The 2,238-nt window shown below is 33.3% G+C and overlaps 1 protein-coding gene across 1 annotated transcript in view; it reads left to right on the top strand.

The window, feature by feature from the left end:
* The window catches only part of NEGR1 (neuronal growth regulator 1), a 1,084,106-nt gene that overhangs the window by 340,897 nt on the left and 740,971 nt on the right, over positions 1-2,238 (top strand). The window lies entirely within an intron of this gene.

Here is a 2,238-nt window from a genome sequence, read left to right as displayed (position 1 = left end):
ATTTCTAACCTTTTTTTTTGATTAATCTGGTTATTAACTATGTGACCTTGGGCACATCATAACTGCTAAACTCAATTTCCTATTCTATAAAATGTGGATAGTAATAATTGACACCAATTAAAACCACCAATGAACTTGTATACCCATGCCATTATTATTTCCTCATCTTTCCAAAAGTGATATTTGTGTTTTTTAAATAAAATAGCAGGGCTGAAAATCCCCATACATTTATTCAAACAATAAATAAAATAGAGATACATGGGCTTACTTTTTAAAAATTCAGAATTTTATTTTATCTCTTCTAATTCTTCTTCATATTCCATAACTAATTTTTCTGTCCTCATATGCCTCATTATTACTCTACCATAAAATGGCTCACTTGACACACTTTCTTTGAGAAACAAAGAAAATATAAGATATAGGCCTTGGGCAAAGTATTAGTGTACTGATGAAGAAAGAGCTAAAATAATTCATAAATGATAGAAAATGTCCTTTATCTTCAGAATATATTCTGGAGAATTAAATTAGTTTTACTCTAAGCTGCCAAACTTTAAACATAGAGCATTTGAACAGAAGAAAATGATAGTAAATGTTTTTTTTTTTTTTTCAACTAGTTCACTTTTATATTTAGGAACTTGTTTAATTCTGGCTCTCTTCTCTCCTTTCCATACTGTCTGTGATACTTGATTTCTTATATGCATTTTTCAACTGGTGGCTGTAAGACAGTGGGTAACTTAGCATAGCAGTGGCAGAGAAAAACCAGGGCTGGTGGACAGAAGTGATCTTCCTCAGGAGCACCCTGGCTTCCCATGCTGCCAGTCAACTGAGCTCACACTGAGCTTGACCCAGAAAATTGGTCAAGTTAGAAAGGAAAGGAGAAAAACTCTTCCTTTTATTTTTTTTCATATATTTTTTTTTATCCCTTGGACTTAGAAAAAGTTTTAAAAGGATTTAATGCCTGAATTCCCTCTGGGATGTTAATTAAAAAAAAAAAAAAACCTTTAACTGGGAGAAACATACAAAAAGTTATGAAAGAAATGATCAAATTTTTAAATAAGCCCTAGGACATTTAGCAGTGCAGAACATTTGCTTCTAGGGTACACCCGGGTATTTAAATGACACCTTTTTAAAAAAATTTTTTAAATTGTCCCAATGTTAATCCCAGTTCCCAGTGTTTACTTTGTCATGATAAGCCATGATTATTTATTTTAGATGAAAATTTATGACCTTCGAATAGAATTAGACCTTACTAACAGTGAAGAGGTATGTGGAGAAATATAAGCTTATTAAAAATATCAAAAATTTGCACCATTAACTTTGACCTTGATCTCTCACTTTACACCCCCATCAAAAAGCTGTTATCGATTTACTTACCCCACTGTGCTCTGTGAGAAAGGTAGGGACCCTGCAGAGAATAATCAATCCTGGGTGAAAGGGACTTGTAAAGGTTGTCTAACTTTGTCTTTGCAAGATACCATATTTTTTCATAGTTTTTCCTGCAGTAAGTCATGATGGTACTTTAGCAATAGAGATTTACCCCACATTATTTGTGCTGCCAATATTATTATATTTAGTGGAACTTTTCTGTAACACTTCTGATGTAATTGTTATATTCTCCCTCACCACATTATGCAATTAGCTACTTGGCTAATTGTTGGGTGTTTAATGTCAAAACACATAACGTGCCTGAAATGCCAAGTCCTATCTTCCCTTCCCAACACTCTACACAGTGTTATCCTGTGAACTGACCATGAGAAAATGTGAGCACGAGAGTTGGTTTGGTGGCACTGATACTTATAGAGGAAAATAATTATTCTGATAGAACATATATTACGTTTCGTGGTGGAGAATTATGATTATAGGCATTTAAAATGCATAGAATGTTTCTGCTATACCTATGTGGTCCAGAAAGGCTTTTCTGTGCAAGGGTTATTTACTCTCAGAACTCTAAATTTACCATGTCGTTTTAACACATTCTCGGGGGCTGACAGACGTGGAGATACTTTCATAGGCTAATGTAAGTGGACACACAGAAGTGCCAAAGTGCATTAGGAAAATAGATATCTACTCTGCTTCATGGTTGAATTTACACTTCTCCAGAGACTGAATTTATTTGCATATTTTATTTTAAATATATGTGAGTTAAACTGAAGGAGGTTTTAAATTAAATAAATACCATGATTAAATGATAAACATAACAATTGCAAGCCTGGTAGCCTTTTACAAAATTTCCTTTTC

The sequence above is a fragment of the Propithecus coquereli genome, unplaced genomic scaffold (genome assembly GCF_000956105.1).
Source record: "Propithecus coquereli isolate 6110/MARCELLA unplaced genomic scaffold, Pcoq_1.0 Scaffold144, whole genome shotgun sequence".
In the NCBI taxonomy this organism is placed as follows: Eukaryota; Metazoa; Chordata; class Mammalia; order Primates; family Indriidae; genus Propithecus; species Propithecus coquereli.
This window is presented reverse-complemented; position numbering and strand designations above follow the sequence as displayed.